Source organism: Protopterus annectens, chromosome 1.part2 (genome assembly GCF_019279795.1).
Source record: "Protopterus annectens isolate FY-2018-M chromosome 1.part2, PAN1.0, whole genome shotgun sequence".
NCBI lineage: Eukaryota > Metazoa > Chordata > Ceratodontiformes > Protopteridae > Protopterus > Protopterus annectens.
Genome location: NC_056727.1, coordinates 1259496974 through 1259509473, shown reverse-complemented (window position 1 = coordinate 1259509473; position 12500 = coordinate 1259496974). Strand labels below are relative to the sequence as shown.

At 35.3% G+C, this 12500-nt stretch overlaps 1 protein-coding gene across 2 annotated transcripts in view; it reads right to left on the bottom strand.

Annotated features, from left to right (window-relative positions):
• Nucleotides 1-12500, bottom strand: part of EVA1B (eva-1 homolog B) — an 897639-nt gene that overhangs the window by 517149 nt on the left and 367990 nt on the right. Inside the window, exon 2 of one of the 2 annotated variants that reach the window (XM_044060128.1) lies at nt 10327-10398. The gene's annotated coding sequence lies outside the window, so the exon portion shown is untranslated. The remainder of the gene's footprint in view (nt 1-10326; nt 10399-12500) is intronic. The other variant, XM_044060129.1, reaches the window with a different exon arrangement.

The window sequence follows — 12500 nt, the reverse complement described above, 5'->3', positions numbered from 1 at the left end:
ATAGTTCTGACATCAATACAGAAAAAAACTAGTCTAATCTTCCTATTTCCTAGCTATTTCTAAGAGAGACACTTAAGTCTAAGATTACATACAGAGCACAGGTAGAGTGCTGGTGAGTTGGATGTTCTCAAGACAAATGCAAAATGCTCTCTCTCTGCCTTTGAGAAAGTCTTTAAATTGATAATACATCCTGCTGACATTCTTAACAATTCTTTACATTTCTTAGTAAGCTTGCACCTGGTCAGGAAACACAGCAATAAACAACATTATACATATAAATTCTAGCAATTAACTCTGGTCTCAAAACAATAGGAATAATTCCTTCATCCAGACATCTCAGCTCTGAGTTTTGAGATCAAACAATTATACAATGCTTGACTTATCAGCTATCCTCCAGCAGAATGCAATGTGGTTACATTTTTGAAGTTCAACAACCAATACAATTTTCTTATTCATGAGAACAAGCCTGTGGCTTATATTAACATTTACAAATGACAGAATTATCTACAAAGTTCCATCTAGCTAGGCTGGCAGCCTTCACAAATCCTCACACCACCATTGACCTGGATATTTAACAAGTTACTGAGAATGAGATTTATACCTGAAGACTGGTAAAAATCCTGTGTCACACCTCTCTATAAAGGTGGAGACAGACAACTCATTGAAAGCTGCAAAACAATAAGCTAAACATCTGTAACTGGAAAGCTCTTTGAAAGATGCATTCTGCACATATTAATAAATGATAAAAATATAGGAGACAGCTGAACTACTTCCAGTTTGGCTTTATTTAAGAAAGACCAACATTAACATGTCTTACAAGTTTCTGTGACTATATTAACTACCTAAGAGATCAAGGAATGTCAGTTGCAGTTCTATACTTGAATGTTGCTGTCACAAAAAGAGATACTGCCAGCCCAGTTAGCTGGAATTTTGTAAATAATTATATGCCATTTTTGAATATCGAAATGATTTCTATGAGATGCTTGTGTTACACCTGTATTAGAACTGCATGTCATGTGTTTATCAAAATGGTTTGTACAGAAGTGTGTTTAAGGGATATTTTGTAAGTGTTTGTGTTTGAAAAGCATCCACAGTGTGCCCTGCTGGAGGAAAACAGAAATGTACCTGCACTATTGTAATTGTCTAAATGTATATATTTTAACAGTGGAAACAGGAATACAGGAGGTTAATTTCAGTGCAGAAAATTTTAGGAAAATAGCTGAAATTAAATTACTTTATAGGCTACACAATAAAAGACGGGGTATCTTTCAGTTTTCAGTGCAGCTAGAGACAGAGTCTCTGTGCTGAGGAGCTTTCTGTATTGTCTTTATGGTGGACTAATTACTAGTTTTGAAATGTGAAGAAATGCAATTGTTTTATGACTTCCAGCATCTACCAAAGATCTGAGGTCTATGTATTTTTACAGGCAGATGCTAAATGCTACCAGCTGCCATCAATGGTTGTTTTGGGCCTGGGAACTAGAAATCAGATGACAAGAAATGATGTCATTCTGCAAGCTAGCCCAGCAGTAATGTTTGCGATATTCATTTCAGAAGTCTCTTAGTGAGATAGACCATTCTGCATTCTGTCCTGGACCTGACAACAACTAGAAGATCCATTCACCACACTTGCCGTGTCCTAATGAACTAAGTTTCTTAGAGTATAGTAATTCTCTTAGATACAGTCGGGAGTATAGTAAAACTTAGTTTAGATGTTTTTCTTTATTTATTTCAGACTGTCCTGCAATGTTGTTTTAAATATTTCCTGTGGTTTTGAACTCTAATGTCACTGTGAATATATATTTAGTATTGTCTTATTTTTTTATTATTTACTATTAAATATATTTAAACCTCATTTGTGGCTGATCTGCATAGAGATATTTACGTTTTGATAGTACTTGCATAATTCCTTGGTGACACTGTATGGGCCAATCCTAATAGCCTTGCTCTTGGCCAAACTACCACTTGTATTAATATTAACTTTACACAGTAAGTAGGGGGCATAGCTAGTAAACCTGTGCCAGCCTTTCCCGTGTTTGTGTGTGTGTGTGTGTGTGTGTGTGTGTGTGTGTGTGTGTGTGTGTGTGTGTGTGTGTGTGTGTGTCAGCTACATGGGCAGGGACAGAAGCACTGGTTGGACAAAGAGGGTACTGGAGGCCTTGGCTTGGTCATTCAGCTGAGATCTCAACTTTATAGTTGTGGTAGTGGTGAGTCCTACTAGGGATCTGGAGAAAGAGAGAGAAACCAGACCCAGACCGACTGTCGTCTGTGTGTGCTCTTAAGGGAAATTGCACCTGATGCAGAAAGCTGCATCTGGAAATACTGTGTGTGTACTTGTCATCCTCCCAGTGTACATCCCCACTGGTGCCACTGGTGAGGATTGAGCCTCTTTGATTACTGGTCCTGTGGTGGGTTATCACAGTTGAAAAGGCTTTTGACACTTTAGAACATGGTCAAGTTATTGGAGGACTACAAATATAGATTAACAACTATGTTATAACTGGATTTATACCTTTTTAACTGGTACATCACAGTGTGTGAATGTCTGTGGAAAAACATCCAGATGGCTACCTCTAAATAGAGGAGTACCTCAGGTGTCAATTTTTGGCCTTATCCTGTTTAATATCATATTTGCAAGCATGCCCTACTCCAAAAATGTTGCCTTAGTAAATACGCAGATGACTGAAAAATAAGGGCAGAGCTAAATTGCACAAGTGACATTAATGACTTGAAACAATATCTGTAATATATTCATGATTGGGCAATACCAGCTGAAAGTTTGTTCTTTCGGAAATGTAGTAAATCTGAAAATAAAAATCAGAGGCACCATATTGGAGATGACAGATCACATAAAAGATCTAGGCATCATAGATAGCAAGGATTTTACATTTAAAAAATGTTGTCAAGAATTAAGATCAAGGCTTATAAAGAAGATATGCCTAATTCTTAGTACAATAAAAACAAGCAATCCAAAAGTCTTAAAAATTGTATACATCAATGATTAGATCATATATTTAGAACAATTTAATGTTTTGTACATTATAAGTAGCTGATTTAGTTAAGCTTGAAAAGATTCAGATAAGATACTTAAAGAGGTTACATATTTAAACAAATTAAGTTACAAACAAAGATTAAAAGACATGAATCTTTTCAGCATTTTATACAAAATCATTAGAGGAAAACTATGCCTAGCTTACAGGGTCATCAAAGAAGATGAAGTAAGAGCCAGTGGAGACATCCACATCCCACCCCCACCCCCAATTAGGGAAACCACCATAAAAAATTTCCAAAGCCAACTTCACACTTCTTAAGACGGAAGTGGCACACTTCATGACACCCATGCAGATGGACAATAGAGGTACGACTGCTGAATCCTACACAAATGCACTTTATAAGCACTTACACGAGTGCATGGATCATGCTATCCCTAACAGAACCAAGATACTATCCTCCAAAAAAAGGAAGCCAATCTGGTAGTCCTCTGCCATAAACAAACTCTACAACAGAAGAAAGAAACTGTTGCAAAAAAGAGTAAAATCCCATGACTGGAGGAACTCCTTGGTCAACCTCAGTAAGAAGCTGAGATCCCTCATAAAATCCTCCAAAGCTAGTTACGAAAACAAAATTGCCACTGACTCTAAAGGCAACCACAACTCATTCTATAGCTGTCACAAATCTCAATGGCAACACTCAGATCTGCTCTGAGTTACAGCACAATGGCACTAAATATACAGAACCAACTGATATTGCCAGCATCCTGATAGCTAGGTTCAGTGCTAACTTTACCCCCCTCTCACCCCCTAGAGGGCCTATCTCTATACTGGAAGAATGCAAAGTTCCTGTAATCATGGCTGCACAAGTAAAAAACACACTCTCCAAAGCCAAGAACACAGTATCCATTGAACCTGACAATATCCCAGGCTGTGTTCTACGTGAACTACAGAATGAACTGGCACCCTACCTAAGTACCATGTTCAATCATAGCCTCACCTCAGGCTTTGTGTCCACTGAATGGCACACCACAATGGTTATCCCACTCCACAAAGTGAGAGACACGACGGACCCCGGCAACTACCACCCCCCCCCCCCTTAGCCTGACGAGCCTTGTCTGCAAGGCCAAGGAATGTATCATCATGGAACTCATAAACAAAGACATTGGCAATCTCCAAACTCTGGACCCTACCCAGTTCAGGTTTGTAAAAGGCAGATCATGTCTCCTAAACCTGAATGACTTCTTTAAAGCAGTCACCAAAGCCATAGATGAGGGTAAGGTGGTTCACACAGCGTACCTAGATCTTACCAAGGCTTTCAACACCATCCCCCACTCTGGAATTATAGATAAGCTCACTAAACTAGGTATAAATCCCTATGTCACAAGATGGGTTGCCAACTGGCTCACAGACAGAAGCCACACTGTGAAAGTACCAAATCCGACTTCAGACCAGTGACAAGTGAAGTACCACAGGGTTCAGTCCTGGGTCTTCTCCTGCTTGGTATCTACTTCTCTGAAGTACAGGCTAACACAGAAGGTCTTTGGCTAACAAAGTTTGCAGATGACTGCAAACTAGGAGCCATAATCGAAACTCCTAACAATGTGGACATACTACAAAAGGGCCTCACTGAGACAGATGCCTGGTATCAAAGCCATGGCCTGAAGCTCAATGCCAAAAAGTGCACTGTCATCCCCTTTGGTAAAACCTCTGTACCCATGAACTACCACAAAGGCGGCAGTCTAGTTAATGCTGAAAGTGTGATAAGAGACCTTGGGATACAGGTGGACAGTAGTCTCTCCTTTGATAATCACATCACCACAGTGGTCAGGATATCCTTCTACGTGGTTCACCTCATCACAAAAAAGTTTCTCATCCAGAAAAAAGAAGTCATTGTTCCCCTCGACTCATCACTCATTAGACCCATTATAGAGTACAATGCCCCTTTTGGTATGTACCTCACAAGACATCTACAACAAATGGAAAGGCCACAGAAATACCTCACAAAGAGGATTACTGGCCTCAAACAGATGCCCTACACAGACCGTCTCAAAAAACTCCAGCTTTACTCCATCGCATAGCGCCTACTCAGAGGCGATCTCTGCCTAACATACAAAGCTATGTCAAACCCAGAGCTGTTGGACATGTTCCACTTAAAGAAATCCTAATCCCTCTGAGCTACACACTCTAGGGACCTAAACCTTGTCACCACAATAAACAGAACATGCTGGAGGGACAGATTCCTGTCCCAGAGACTTCCCATACTCTGGAACAGACTACCTATCTATGTCAAACAGAGATCCTCATTAGCACTCTCCAAGAAAAATCTTGATGATTGGAAGGGAAATAGGAAATTAACCCCAGGGATCACTTCTGTGGCTCTGCTTGACAGAGGCACAGGAAAATAATTTTCTTGGGTGGCGAAAGCCAGGGTACCTTTTTGGCTAGGCTTATATAGGCCCTATGGTTAATAGCCTAGTACCTACCTATGAACCTATGTAAAACTTCTTTAAAGAGAAAGGTCTGGTAACCTAAGATACAGAGGTTCTCAATATTTTGATAATCACAATAAAACTAAGAAAATAGATGATTTTTCAAGACAATAGATCCCTAGACTGTGGAACACAATACCACTTTAAATTAGAGAATGTGTTAATTTAGATACTTTCAAGAAGCAACTAGATTGCTATGTGGGAGAATATAAATTTGCATATAACTTAAAGGAATCATTTTTATTTATGGCCCAATTTTGGGCTTTTGGCAGTTCTAACACAACTTTGTAACAATTTAATTCCACTAGTAAACAAGTTTGACATTTTAAAATAAAAACATTTTTTCTTATACAAAAGTCATTGCTTCACTTCCCTGAAGTAAGATTTTTGTAATAACACAGCAAACTTCAAGTCATTCACATTATGTAACATCTCTAAAAGATGTCACAGTAATGGACTATTTAAACATTTGTTCCTTATATCTCCTAAATGATTTAGTACTTTTAATTCTCACCACCCTTTTCATTTCACCAATATGCACTTTAACACAGTTATATACTTTCTCATAAACTGCACCTTCTGAATGACATGACATATACTGTTGTATACTGTTGTATAATGTGGCTTCACTCATTAATTATACAACTTTGACCCCAATGGACTATTTTCTGGCTTAGATCTATTACTACTTCATCTGAAATCATATCTCACAAATTACCTAAATTTCACAAAATGTCTAGATTTTTACATCTTATATTTAGACTGTACCTTACAAAATGTGCGGTTTTCTGGCAAATAACTGAGGATTGCAATCATTAAATTTATTTATTTTATTTTGTTTAATGATGTCACTAAATTTATTTTATTTTTATTTTATTTAATTAGTGCAGTCACTAAATAATGACAAACATTTGAGTTTTGGATTTTACCCTTCAGAAAATACACACTAATGCAAACCCTGTTATTTTAGCAACTTTTTAGGTTTATAAGGGCAGAATTTAAAATATGTCCCTGATTTTGGGCCTTTGTTTTCAGTTACTTTTCCCTTTGTTCAGAATTCCTACATTAAGAGGATGAAAGTATGTCTGAAATACTTTGATCTTTCCTAAATGTAGACTTCAGTTGTGATGTCAAATTATTTCTTCACCTGTTCATAACTCAATAACATACATGTAGTTTTTAATAACCAAAGCCATTTTTGAAATTCAAAAATGTATATAAGCATATAAATAGAACCATTCTGTGTAGTTGTTGACTCTATTAAATTTTCTTTCACCTAGAATTAGTTGTGAAAATTAATTCCTTAAAGACTGCAACAATTGTATCTTATTATAACACATTTTATACATTAAATGTAATATTTCCTTTTTTAAAAAAATTCTAAAGCAATAACTGATGATGTGGTGTGGTATATATATATATATATATATATATATATATATATATATATATGTATATAGTATTCTGTGAGCCAAACCAATCAACCAAGTGCAATGAGGAAGCAATGATGTGTATTAAACTACAGTGCCATTCATGCAGTTTCGTCACATTAAATTATTTAATGACCACAGTAGTGCCTGAAATAAAGCAAATATAATAAAGCTTTACATGCAATATAAACTATTTATGTATCCTTTGTATTAGTCCCACTAGGCTAGTAGCCTCTTTTCAGAGGAGACCAAGGGTGGTATTTATACTGATAGGGGAATTTTGGCCAGGGAATAAGAGAACTTTCCATACTCTTTTCAGTAAGTGCCATGGGATCGTTTACATCCACCTGAGCTACTACCAACTCAAAAAGATAGGGCTCTGTTTAACATATCATCTGAAAGACAGTACACTCAGGAGTGCAGCACTGCAGTCGATCTACCTGATGTGGGACTAGAGCCCACAGCCTTCTGCATGAAAGGGGAGTGTGCTACTTGCTGCACCACTAACACTACAGTGATCAACTTTTTAATATGAAGTATAAATGGTAGGCAACAACAAAACTATATTACAAATTCTTACACATACTTCCACTTTGACATTACAAATTTCAAAGTAAACCATACCAAAAAAGTAGTATAAACCAAAAAAATTATGAAAAATATAAAAAATATTATAAACATACAATATGTCGACTCACTGAGCAATTCTAATTCTTCAGACTAGTGCCTCAATAAATGCCAAAATTGCATTTTTTATAAAACTAGGTTCTATTATTCAGTCTGAGATTGTTTACAATATATATTACTATAACCAAAATTGTCTTGTTACTACAATATCACCAGAATTGTCTTATTACTACAACATCACCAGAATTGTGTTATTACTACAATATCACCAGAATTGTCTTATTACTACAATATCACCAGAATTGTCTTATTACTACAATATCACCAGAATTGTCTTATTACTTACAATATCACCAGAATTGTCTTATTACTTACAATATCACCAGAATTGTCTTATTACTACAATATCACCAGAATTGTCTTATTACTACAATATCACCAGAATTGTCTTATTACTTACAATATCACCAGAATTGTCTTATTACTACAATATCACCAGAATTGTCTTATTACTACAATATCACCAGAATTGTCTTATTACTACAATATCACCAGAATTGTCTTATTACTACAATATCACCAGAATTGTCTTATTACTTACAATATCACCAGAATTGTCTTATTACTACAATATCACCAGAATTGTCTTATTACTTACAATATCACCAGAATTGTCTTATTACTACAATATCACCAGAATTGTCTTATTACTACAATATCACCAGAATTGTCTTATTACTACAATATCACCAGAATTGTCTTATTACTACAATATCACCAGAATTGTCTTATTACTTACAATATCACCAGAATTGTCTTATTACTACAATATCACCAGAATTGTCTTATTACTACAATATCACCAGAATTGTCTTATTACTACAATATCACCAGAATTGTCTTATTACTACAATATCACCAGAATTGTCTTATTACTACAATATCACCAGAATTGTCTTATTACTACAATATCACCAGAATTGTCTTATTACTACAATATCACCAGAATTGTCTTATTACTACAATATCACCAGAATTGTCTTATTACTACAATATCACCAGAATTGTCTTATTACTTACAATATCACCAGAATTGTCTTATTACTACAATATCACCAGAATTGTCTTATTACTTACAATATCACCAGAATTGTCTTATTACTACAATATCACCAGAATTGTCTTATTACTACAATATCACCAGAATTGTCTTATTACTACAATATCACCAGAATTGTCTTATTACTTACAATATCACCAGAATTGTCTTATTACTACAATATCACCAGAATTGTCTTATTACTACAATATCACCAGAATTGTCTTATTACTTACAATATCACCAGAATTGTCTTATTACTACAATATCACCAGAATTGTCTTATTACTTACAATATCACCAGAATTGTCTTATTACTACAATATCACCAGAATTGTCTTATTACTACAATATCACCAGAATTGTCTTATTACTACAATATCACCAGAATTGTCTTATTACTTACAATATCACCAGAATTGTCTTATTACTTACAATATCACCAGAATTGTCTTATTACTACAATATCACCAGAATTGTCTTATTACTACAATATCACCAGAATTGTCTTATTACTTACAATATCACCAGAATTCTCTTATTACTACAATATCACCAGAATTGTCTTATTACTACAATATCACCAGAATTGTCTTATTACTTACAATATCACCAGAATTGTCTTATTACTACAATATCACCAGAATTGTCTTATTACTACAATATCACCAGAATTGTCTTATTACTACAATATCACCAGAATTGTCTTATTACTTACAATATCACCAGAATTGTCTTATTACTACAATATCACCAGAATTGTCTTATTACTTACAATATCACCAGAATTGTCTTATTACTACAATATCACCAGAATTGTCTTATTACTACAATATCACCAGAATTGTCTTATTACTACAATATCACCAGAATTGTCTTATTACTACAATATCACCAGAATTGTCTTATTACTTACAATATCACCAGAATTGTCTTATTACTACAATATCACCAGAATTGTCTTATTACTACAATATCACCAGAATTGTCTTATTACTACAATATCACCAGAATTGTCTTATTACTACAATATCACCAGAATTGTCTTATTACTTACAATATCACCAGAATTGTCTTATTACTACAATATCACCAGAATTGTCTTATTACTTACAATATCACCAGAATTGTCTTATTACTACAATATCACCAGAATTGTCTTATTACTACAATATCACCAGAATTGTCTTATTACTACAATATCACCAGAATTGTCTTATTACTTACAATATCACCAGAATTGTCTTATTACTACAATATCACCAGAATTGTCTTATTACTACAATATCACCAGAATTGTCTTATTACTTACAATATCACCAGAATTGTCTTATTACTACAATATCACCAGAATTGTCTTATTACTTACAATATCACCAGAATTGTCTTATTACTACAATATCACCAGAATTGTCTTATTACTACAATATCACCAGAATTGTCTTATTACTACAATATCACCAGAATTGTCGTATTACTACAATATCACCAGAATTGTCTTATTACTACAATATCATGCTCTACCTTTCCTGGTCACATTGCCTGAATGAAGTGAGCTCATATCAATAATAAAGAGATTTAATTTCTATCATGTTGTATAATTTTGTAGTTACTGCTACAAAGAAATTTGATTATCATACTAAGTATAGGAAATTTCAAACCTAATTAGACTTTTAGGAGATAACACACCTTTTCTTACCCAAAAATTAGATAGCTTGATGGAACAGCAATAAGTACTCGCAGAGAATTTTCAGTCTTTATCTGTAAAGAAAATAAAAAAAAAATGTTGATCACTTCTGTAATACTTCATGGTCAATACTCTGATACCATCCCACTAAACTACTTGATAATAAATATACATTAATTTCAAATCTAATATATGTAGACTAGATACCAATTTTGAGCACAACACAGTCCAATAGATTACCTGAAGAAAATGTTAAAAACTTTTCCTGTACCCTTTGGGGAAAGTAGAAAAAAATAGCAAGAAAGGTGTTTAGTGACAGCTCACCAACTACAGGAGAGGGAGGGGTGAGGTGTTCTGCTCAGGGTTACAGTTCTTAATCCAAAAGCATGAATTGTACAATGACCCACACAATAGATGTGGTACAAGGACAGTGGTAGAACATACATAATACACCGTCTGTAGCCATCATGGTGGTATCCCAGACACCTGCAGAGAGCATTTTCATGCCTCTGAACCAGTAAAGCCTTAGTCCATAAGTAAGGCATGCAAGTGCTAGAGATATTAAAATGGAAGATCAAGAGCTCCAAAAGACGGTCTCATACATGGATGATGGCTGTTGGGGGAATTCCACCCCCATATACAAAGTGACATGCTTTTCATCAAGTAACTATTCATTGAATGACAACTTGATGAAAACTTTACTACAACTCTTTAGAAATCAATGTGCTGGAGACAGTGAAAGGACAAGTATCAAGTGTCAAACCTGCCCCCCCACCACACTGGTCACATGTTACAGCTGGTCAGTCCATGGGTCTCACCAGATCAGGAGTCAATGTATCAGATTCTGCTATAGACTCCTAAATATATGTGTGTGCGTGTGTGTGCCTGTAGATATATATATATATATATATATATATATATATATATATATATATATATATATATATATATATATATATAATACAGATATAGCCATACACATACATACATATATATATATATATATATATATATATATATATATATATATATATATATATATATATATATATATATATATATATATATATATATATATATATATATATGGATTCACTTTAGAAACTCGAAATACTGAAATATCGAAATTCAGTATTTCAAGCCCATAAAGTGGAATCCTGAAAATAGCAAAACCTCAGAAGCGCAAAATTCAAAACCTCGCATACTGGAGGTTTTGAATTAGTGCTTCTGGTGTTTCACTGTAATTATGGATTCAGGTAAGTGTTGATCTGTTAAGAGTTTTGGGTAGGGGCTGTGGTGTGTGTTAGTGTGTTTTGTTGCTGTGATGTGTATGTGCGAGGAGAATGTAGCTTGTGTGGTGGTGTTTTGTGTGTGTTTGAATGTAGTGCAACCTCGAAGTTAGAATATTTAAATGGGGGGGGGGTGCAGGGGGGCTTATGTAGTAAAGAGCTTGTCTGTGTGTGTGGGGAGGAAGGTGTATGTTTGTGAACAGCAAAAGCGCTAATTCAAAATCTCTGGTATGCGAGATTTTGAATTTCGTGCTTCTGAGTTTTCGTTCTTGTTAGGTTTCGACTTTATAGCCTCGACATACTGAATTTCGACATTTCATTATTTAAAGGATATAAAGTGAATCCATATATCTACGTTGAATAAGGAAAAAGTAACAGTCAGCTGCCTGTCAGGTGCCAGGATCCACCACATAATGCAAGCACTCAGGTCACTCAACAACAGGTACAAATATGACTCTCTCATTGTACATGTGCGTGTGAATGACCTAAGATGTACCTCCCTGGACTACATAAAAAGAGACATGGAGGAGCTCTCGGATTATGTAGCCTAGGTGGGTATGACCCAAACCCTGAGCAGCAACCTACCATCACCCAGAATGATACCACAGTACAAGCAGAAAATTATTGATTTCAACAGCTGGCTAAGTTTTGTGTGTCATTCTAAGGGGATCCAGTATCTGTCTGCCTGGGATAACATGATTGACAGACCTTGATGCTTTGCCAGAGATGGCCTACATCTATCACCCCTGGGTTTCTGGATACTGGCCAAGTCTTTTTCCAACCCTATAGTGCCTTTTTTTTTGGGGGGGGGTTCCAAAGACCAAATTGCTACCATAATAGCTACAAACAAAAGTAATCTGAGGGTCATGCTGCTCAACATCAGAACC